Here is a 9,043-nt window from a genome sequence, read left to right as displayed (position 1 = left end):
GTTCTGAGTCCAGCAAAAGAAGCGGGATTGCCCTGGGGGGCTCCACCCCAGACAAAATAACCCCCCTGAGTCCTCAAAACTGAGCTTTCTAACAAGCCATGCTCTGGCCCAAAAAAGCTCTACCAATCAAGGTTAAAGAAGCTGGGATGCATCCTGGCCTGAAGATCTGTTGCAGTTGTTATTGTACTGAGACGAGAGACTTTCCGAATTTAACAGTCTCGGCTTTCTGAATAGTGATGCCAAAAATTGTTCCACAGCAATGTATAAGGAGATTATTTGGCCCTAAAGTGGAAATATGTCTCAAATCTGTTGTGAAAACACACCTGCGCTCAACTATTTTAGATCTTGAAATGAGTTTACAAAAGTCTTTGCTTCACAAAAGTAGCGTAATATGAATAAAATAGTAAATAAATGTGTGAAATTAATGTTGTTGTTTTTATGTTTCTATCTCTTTTTGAATAGGAGTGTTGTCAAACGTCTTAAAATGCTAGTTAGAACATCATCAGCCTTTGATAGGAACAAAACAGAAGACAAGTGCATGAGCGGGGCAGTGGTTCAGGAGGGGTTTGATTTGAGTGGAGTTGATTTGTAAATGAGCATGGCATCTCTGGGCAACCACGATGACTCAGAGCTGTTATCACTCGCTGATCTGTTCCAGAGGACTGTTTGCTACAACACTTCAACACATCACGCCTCACTCACACAGGATTTGTGATCAAGAAGTGGAAAACTTTTGAAATGTACACAAGGTTTTGGGCAACGGCCAGCCCGTGATACGGCTCCCATGATGTTTTTAACTTCTGCAACTCACAAGCTCATGAAGTCAAGCCGTTTAAAGGCGCAAAACCAATCTGATTGGTGGAGTGCTAACCTTGGAAATTATGAGCGGGATGAGCCTGACAAACGCCTCGCAAAATCGAAACGAAAACCCTTTTAAACTGACCTTTGTCGATCTGAAATAAAGACAGATTTAGGAACTGTATGGCCAATTTTTAGCCTAAAATGTTTTAACCCTTGTGTTGTCCTCAGGTCAAATTGACCCATTTTCCTACATTAATGTTCTTTTAAATTAACCAAGTACCCAAAATAACACGAGTGATTCTAAACAACGCTCTTTGGCAAGTACAAATCTCTACTTTCAATCATTTTGGGGTGTCTTATTCACTTTTATAGCATTTGAAAGAAAAATGAAGTAGTTTTGAAATAGTAATGAGTAAAAGTTGACATATTGACTGATTATCCATCAACATCCATTCCTTTAATTTTAGTCTAAATAATTCCTAATTTCTGCTTTTCCAATTTAAACATTAGGTATAATTTCTTATAAATGAAGTTTATTGACCATAAATTCCAAAAATAACTGTAAAACTAGTTAATAAGTTAGTGTTACGTGGTGTTGAAAACGTCAAAAAAAGTCGTCTGCATTGTAGGATATTACGTGTCATGGGAGCCGTTACGTCCTTTGCATCTGTCCTTTCTCTGTGTTTCTTTACCGGTCATACTATCTTTGCTGAAAAAAGAGCATCTTGTCTCTTTAGATAGGTCTATGGCCCTGACCTGGGACCTGGGACCTGGTAGCATAAACATTTCTCCTGAGACAACTGTTTTGTGGCATTTGTCCTTAGGGGAAAAATGCAAAGTCACAACAAAGTCAGTTTCTCCTTCAGAGAGGACACACGAGGAGAGATCCAAAAGTCACACCCCGAGAGGCATTTGGGACTACTTATATGAATAATCAACAATACATGCATTTTATTGAAGGATATATGAAATCATTGCTTTAATGTAATTTTCCAATTACAACTACCAACAGGTTCATGTATTTATAAGCTGCCAACACATGAAAAACATACCTTTTCAGAAGACAAAATTAGATAGAGATATGAGACACACCCAGGAAGAATAAAATAGTAAGCTAAAGTTATGCCCAACATTACGTATGCAGCAAGCGTTTTGTTACCAAGTCAAATATCCAAATGTCAGTTTTAGGCTCATGATGATTTTGTAAGTAAACTAAAGCATGCAAGTGGAACTAGGAAAATCAGAAAGCTCTGCAGTAGTAATTCAACTCGCTTCAATTTTATTTATATAGCACCAAATCACAACAACAGTTACCTCACAGCGCTTTTCACTTACAGGCACTTTGTTAGCATTTAAGCATATTGTGGGGCCTCCGGTGGGCGTGTAGCCTATGACGCGTTGCTGCTCTCGCTATACAGTGTAAATATATGTTAAATATTTGCATATTTTAGAGGTTTGCTATGTGGTAATTAAAACAGCTAGTAGCAAGAAAATGCAAGGTGAAAATCTATTGTTGGTTTTGTATTTCACCACCATTTTGTTTTCACTGATCTGTAAGGCACTGAGTTTAAGCATCCGTGCTCTTCGTAGTGCTGGCTCCAGGCTCAGTGTGCCAGGGAACAGAAAGACAGACTTATAACAAGTCTACATCAGATACAACGTGTCCATGTGATGGTGATGAAAGGATGCCTCATTCGTTTCTGGGTCTCATCTTATTTTTGAATCACATGCATGCACACTTTCTGTTGAAACCATTTCTCGGCGGATGCTCTCATTCATGTTTTTCTAAATTACTTGCGAGTTGTTTATGCTGTGCTGGCTCCCAGAAAGCTGTGAATGCAGGAAATGATATGAGACAAAGCCAGGGAGTCAGGAAGGGAGAGAACGACATGGCATACCATTGCAATTACAAGGTTACAGCTGGATTCAGTGTAGTTTTTAGATAATGAGCATTACAGATTTCACCTCTCATAGACCAAAACAAGTAGAAACTTTTTAATCAAGGGTTTCTACAGTCTCAGATGCATTTGAATGTGTTTCTAGAGAAATATGCTGGAAGTGCACAAAAAACTAAATTATGATTGTTATGTGCCCAGAACAATTACATTATTCTTTCCAGTATGTCGATATGAACCATTAATCATGCTCATTTCAATTAATTTTACTTGAAACATTATTACTTCTCAGCAGATGAAAGCCTTGCAAAACACAAAATACTGGAAGACAGTTTCACTTTTTATCATGAAAATGTCCTGAATCCAGCAGACATTTGAACATGTATCTTTATCTTTACCTGGGAAATAGAAAGCAAAGTAAGGTTTCTGGAAACAGATAAGCAACATGCCTTGAGATGATTTCACTAGAAACAATATGAAGAATCACCGCAGCGTTATGTCACTTGTTTGAACAAGTGACTTAAAGCTGCCATAATTCCTACAATCCCTTGCCGACATTGTGCCTAATCTGAGCAGCACTGACATTAGTACTAGTACCACTAAAACAGAAATATAAGCGGTGTGAGTAGCTTGTTTCTAAAAGCACTGACTAAGACCTGAAATCTATGTTTCTTCCAGCTTCCATTACAGTTTGTTTCCGTTTCATTGTGGGCGTTATTGTAAATGTGAGTCGAAGGCCTGTGATCCACTACAATGATCCAACATTTGACCAGTGTATGATTTATAGCCAGTCCTTGAAAAACTAGTTTCAGTTGCGACAGTGAAAGTTGCCAAATAAGATCATCACGTAATACACATTCTCAGTGTGTGTGTACAACATGCTTTTGAAAATCAGTGCTATCAATTAAGATTGTTTCCTCTAAATGCCAAAAGTGTTCAATAACAGTCTTGGATACTTCATTTTGCTTTAAAACACAAAATACTTTCACCCTAAAACAACAGCTACAGGATACAGTTGCATCTCTCTGCATTACTTCCACTGAGGATAGGTATCAGATTTGGTTTGTTTGTCTGTCAATTTTCAAGATCACTAAAAAAATAACTGGGCCGATTTTCAAGAAACTTGGTTGGAGAGAGCACCACAGGCCAAGTAAGAACCCATTTCATTTTGTATTCATATTCATATTCATATTCAATTTTAACCAATTTCCCTTTTGTTAACATTGGGAGAAATAGCATGGCCTTGTCAGAGGTCTGCGCTCACCTAGTGCCCTGTATTGTTGTTGGTATGCAACTGATGCAGACTCAAATATCATACACTGAGAAGGTAACATGTAGCGGCTATATTATTATTGGCGCTCATTGTCAACCAGGACAAGTGCAACCTGAAAACCTGTTCAACATTTCTTGCCCTCATATTGAAAAGGTTAAAGAACAACACTAACATGACCTAAAGGTGCCGAATGTTCATTACAACCCACTTACAAAATAGTCCTATGCTAAAGGAAAGGTCACAGGATTCTTAAAATACAAATCAATCCTCGGGGGAGTACGATCCGGTCACTGAAAACATTAGGATCCATTGTCTGGCAAACAATGTACAAAGAAAATTTGCAGCAATCAGACTGTCCAAGAATGAGTAGCAATAGCAGTGCTTCAAGAAACATTAGGCATTACAAAATGGTAATTGGCCTCAGAAAAGGCCATCTCATCCACCACCTGTCAGTGTCTTGGATTGGATGAATGGACAAACTGGAGCCAGTGTCCTCAGGCATTGCTGCCAACACAAACACAGTATGAATTCACGCTTTAGGTCATTATTTTGAATTAACTGCCATCAGGTTTGCACCAGTGTATGCTAAGACTGGACACAGTGTACTCCTACTGTACTCTGATGAAACTTTGCTTAAAGGACATCCTCCCCCATCCAAAATAGAAACACACACACTGCTAAACCTTGACAAGGTACAGAAGCAGAACAAACGGCATTAAGAGGCTGAATGTGATAATGTGAGATGTGGTAACATGTTCCCTGATGGTGAAAGAAAAACCAGCCTTTGTCCCCGTAGCTCTCTTTTGTCTCTTATTTCTTGCAAAAAAACATCACCACCAGCCACTCTTTTGCATTGCATTTTCTCTGCAACACAGGCAAACTGATTTGAACATTATGCAAGGTGTTATGCAAAGTGTAATGAAAGCATGCTAACGCACACACACAGACACACACACACACACACACACAGAGGCTCCACTGGTAGTGCAGACACATGAATATATCTCAGTGTTTCTAGGTCAGCGGTAAGAAAAGTGCTAACATGTGTGATGGAGCGAGGAGTGTCTGCAGCAGTGCTCTGAGTAGACGGATGGATGATTCTCTTGGTTTGTTGGTGCTACACCCAAACCAGATACTGGATAGTTTATACAAAGATGCTGATATTAGAGGTATAAAATCCATTGGAGTAATGCAAATCAATGATTTGAAGGAAAGCTTCAAAGATCTCTGATCCTGGGGTGGGGTTGTGGTGAATGAACCGCATTTATTAGTCTTAGTGACCACTCAAAGCCACCCCAAGGAGAATGTGGCGAATGCTACGTGGTGCATCGGATGGCATGGCATCTGTTTCAGTTCAGACTGGTGACCTTCATTTCTCTCTACTCTTGAATATTGCATTGAGAGAAAATAATAAAATGTAATCTTGAAAAATCTCTTTATTTATCAACATTGAAAACTATGTAAAACACTAAATTTAAAGAAACTACGTAGAGCAATGCATGTCTCACCTAAAAACAGTCCAAACAGCACTGACAGTGACGGTTGAGGAGCTTGGCTGTTCCACTTTAAATATAACTTATATTAATACAAACATCTGAATATAAAGGTTTGACCAAATGTCACAACTTGTCACAAATGTGACAAAATTAGGCCAAAAAACATGAGCCCCTAAAACAACACTAACCCCATCACCAGGGGGCAATATTCTACAGACCAAAGACCACAGCAAAGTGCTGCATTAACACAACAAATATTTAAAAATGTCCAAATATTTATTTAAATAACTAATGAAGACATCGGTAGCCTAAAGCATTTAGCATGTGCCTGATAACCACCAATAATAAAGACAAAGCGTGCTACATTTAATTTAATTAATTCCCATTCAATACCAATGCAAATAAATAAAAGATACATGTTAGAGCATTGAAGAGGAAACTTTCCTATGAAAGAGAAGACATCATCACAATCAGGCAGGAGAGTCAATACACTTTTTCATGCTAATGATAAATTAGATCTCAGTTTGGGAGTAAACGTGTCCTGAGCTCCTTTCCGAGCAGCAAAGCTGTGGCTGTTGCTTCCCAGACTGTTATGCAGATGATTGTGTTCTGTGTATTTGTGGCACCAGCCATAGCAATAATAAACCACACGGGTTCTAGCAGTTTGCTGCTTTCATTTTGGTGCTAGAGGGAGCACACTTTAATTTCACTACCAAGACTCAAAACTTAGGACAATATCTATCACGTTTGACTTTGTCAGAACGTCCAGACCGGCAAAAGACTGACCACCTTACAACGAGCGATTGAGACGACGGGTATCCGCCCTACCTGGCACAACTCTCATGATTTCATTCGGATATTGGAACGTAGTCTGCAACAATGGAATTTCTTGAAATGTCGTTTGGTGTAAGGTTGTTGTAAGTTAGACCTGAACTAGATGGAGCCAAGCAGTGGGGATGGCCCTTGCATAATCTATGACCCTACTCCTTTGCCCTCCTCGCCCTTAGGCCTGGACCCAACAACTTGAGGACACGGTGACCCCGAGCATTTTCTGCTGTTTTTTCAACCGCACTGATCCTCTAACATTGGCCCCAGATGCTGCATCGCCCCCCCCCTGGGAGCGATCGAGTCTGCTGTGCACTGATGCTCTGTGGTGTAAGTGGAGCATGGACACGAATGCTATTTTCTCAGTTTAAAAAAAGAAATGTTTTCACAAAATGCTAATGAGTTCCTCCAGCGATTTTCAAGAAATAATTTACAATGAAATAGAAGGCCAAAGACGGTCTTTTTAATTAGTTGTCACCTCAACTCCAAATAATAGTCGGGTCACTTTAAAAACCAATTTAAATATTTTATAGATCTGATCTAACTCTCACCTCTCACTCTTCAGGAAACTTTAATTTTGAGTCTCAAAATCTGCTTGATTATCTCTCCCTCACTCACACACAAACACACACACACACACACACACACACACACACACACACACACACAGTTTCTCAACTGTAACAGTCGCTAGCCCTAAACCCACCAGACTCCATTTAAAAAAAGCCTAGAGTTGTGATGGTGGGAAAAGTGGAAAGACAACCCAAAATGGTTTTATGTTGTTTCTGTTGACTTTGAATGAAGTGCATTTTACGATGCTAAAATTAATGTTAAACAAAAACAACGGCTATTACTCTTCAACAGAAAGGTTGACATCCATAGAAATCCTTTGCATAATGTTGTCGGACACTAAAACAGGAAAATAGGGTCCAGGTTGAAAGAAACAATACTTACCCTTTAAGTATAAAACGACAGAGGAACCTGGATGCTACATATGCTGATAACAGCGTAAATGTAACTTGTGTCAGCATCAGCTCACGCACGGCATCAAACTCCAGAAGCAATCTGTCAAAGAAAGGGAAACATGCCCAGTCAGACTCGTGTTAAAAGAGCCTCGTCAGCGATTACTCAACCTGTCTACTAGACTATGCAGAGGTAACACAGGGGGAAATTAAGAGAATCTGTAAGGTTGTGTAACGACAGGGGTGCTGCTCATGTTCCCTGTTGAGGCCGTCACTATCAGTCAGACCAGATCAAATCAGCGACAGTTACAGTTAAGGACTGCTGTGTAAAAGGAAAGTGGTTGTTAATGGATTTCTTTTCTCAATGGTCTTTAAACCCCGGCAGCACTAAAACAACATCTGGGCTCTGAAAAAAGGATCAACAAAGATACATCACGTGGGTGCCTGGTGAGCTCACCTGGTAGAGCGGGCACCCACGTACAGAGGTTAACTCTTCAGGTGAGAAAAGGGGAAGACATGCAGGAAACTGTCACAGGTTGGATCCGAACCCTGGGTTCCTGCGTTGAGGCACAAACCTGTGCACATGTGCGCCTGCTCTACTATCTTTACAAAAAAAAGATATGTCATGTATAAGTGCTGCAATCCTGCAAAAACGCCCACCATTCACTGCTTTGTGGTCCTCTTGGAAAGAACCAATGAAATGCCTCCTTGCCCCGCTGCCCGTCCTCTACCCGTCCCGTGTATTTGCGGGACTAAGCTCAGTGCGGGTTGTCACAATGAGTTAGGGCTGGGTAACGAATGTAGTACTTTTGAGGCACCGACAGAACTGCCTCTAAAGTATTGAGTAATGAAAAAGGACTCATCATTCAATAGCCACTTTCAGGAGTACGTCTCACCAGCGTCCGGTGGCCAATAGCTACGCAGCATTCTTTTACCACGATCTCATATGTCTGCGATTGGCTGTTTAACCCTTGTGTTGTCTTCCCGTTGACCATGCAACTTTACTTTTCCGTTTTTTTTCTGACGTTCTTTTATCAATATTTTTTCAAATGCTATAAAATTGATTGAAACACCCAAATTCAATGAAAGTAGTGAGCTGCTCATTTAACTTACTTGTTAAGGGCGTTGTACGGAACCGTTCGCGTAATTTCTTTTGACAGTTTGGTTGAAGGAAACCCACATTTCTGAAATAGAAACCTTTGAAAATGGGTCAACCCTCAAACAGGAGGGTCAACATGACATGTCGCAGAGACAGACAGGAAAACAGACGGAGACAAACACAATTAAAAGAGTCGCCATTATAGATAGATATATATATAGATAGATAGATAGATAGATAGATAGATAGATAGAAAGATTTTTATTGATCCCAAAAAATGGGAAATTCTAGTGTTGCAGCAGCAACATATCAGGCACACATACAGAACATACATGAAATAGCAGGATGACAATATGAGAACAAATAATTTCTAATATATACAACTTGGGGATAAAAATGTACTTTGTAACCATCATTGATAAAATTGTAGATAACGTAAATATGTATGTTTGTAGGTAAATGTTGTGCAAGGTGCACTTAGTGCAGTAATTTTGTCTGAGTTTCATCTACCACCCAGTGATGAGGTGTTAAAAAGTTTTATTGCCTGTGGTAGAAACAATTTCTTGCAGCGGTCCGTGCTACATCGAAGCTGTAGGAGCCTCTTAGAGAAGGTACTCCTCTGTTGGACCAGTGGGGGGGGGAGAGGGTGGTCTGGGTTATCCATGATAGATAACAGTCCAGTGACCTCCTCT

At 40.0% G+C, this 9,043-nt stretch overlaps 1 long non-coding RNA gene across 1 annotated transcript in view; it reads left to right on the top strand.

Annotated features, from left to right (window-relative positions):
- Positions 1–7,059, top strand: part of LOC117960338 — an 8,968-nt gene extending 1,909 nt beyond the window's left edge. The window contains exon 3 of the long non-coding RNA XR_004660126.1: positions 7,049–7,059. This is a non-coding gene — a long non-coding RNA (uncharacterized LOC117960338). The remainder of the gene's footprint in view (positions 1–7,048) is intronic.
- Positions 7,060–9,043: the final 1,984 nt, after the last annotated feature.

This window comes from Etheostoma cragini, chromosome 17 (assembly GCF_013103735.1).
Source record: "Etheostoma cragini isolate CJK2018 chromosome 17, CSU_Ecrag_1.0, whole genome shotgun sequence".
NCBI lineage: Eukaryota > Metazoa > Chordata > Actinopteri > Perciformes > Percidae > Etheostoma > Etheostoma cragini.
The sequence above is the reverse complement of the archived record's forward strand: the minus strand, read 5'-3'. Positions and strand labels throughout refer to the sequence as shown.